Below are 700 nucleotides of genomic sequence, written 5' to 3' on the forward strand. Positions count from 1 at the left end.
CTATATATATATATATATATGAATACTCGAAAACAAAAAATACCGCAGACAATAATGTATCGTTTCTTTTTAGAAATTAGACGGCGTAAGCGCATACTATACTATAGTATATATAAATATATTATATAAATATTGTAGACGTAAAAAGATAAATTTACTATATAAATTGGCGTATATATATATATTATATACACAATTGTGTATATATTATATATTAGATATATATATACATACAATTACATTTAATTGACAAGAATAGCGATGTGGATATTATTGTAATAAGACGCAGTGTGAACGTACTCGTACGAGAGAAAGAGGAGAGAAAGGGACAACCTGAAGGCTTTTTTTTTGACGGTGTAGTGCCCGTTGCGCAAGCGCTCTGAGCGATATAATTTTATAATTAATTCGTAATGTAAATCTTTAAAACCCGCCGCGCATCAAAATTTCGTAAAACTTAACGTAATATTTCTCAGATAAATTTTCACTTATCTGGGAAACAGATTTATTTTATTATAAAACACGAATGAAAGATCTCTCCTATCTTTGAATATTTTATCATGGATCGGGAAATTGTAAATTAATATAGAATCACCTGTAACTATTATTTGCACACAGCGAATTAAATTTATGTCACAATTATAAGAAGAAAATCAATTATACAACGACATAAAATATAATTACTGGTAGGGTATATATATAT

Source organism: Atta colombica, unplaced genomic scaffold, assembly GCF_001594045.1.
Source record: "Atta colombica isolate Treedump-2 unplaced genomic scaffold, Acol1.0 scaffold1, whole genome shotgun sequence".
NCBI classification, from domain to species: domain Eukaryota; kingdom Metazoa; phylum Arthropoda; class Insecta; order Hymenoptera; family Formicidae; genus Atta; species Atta colombica.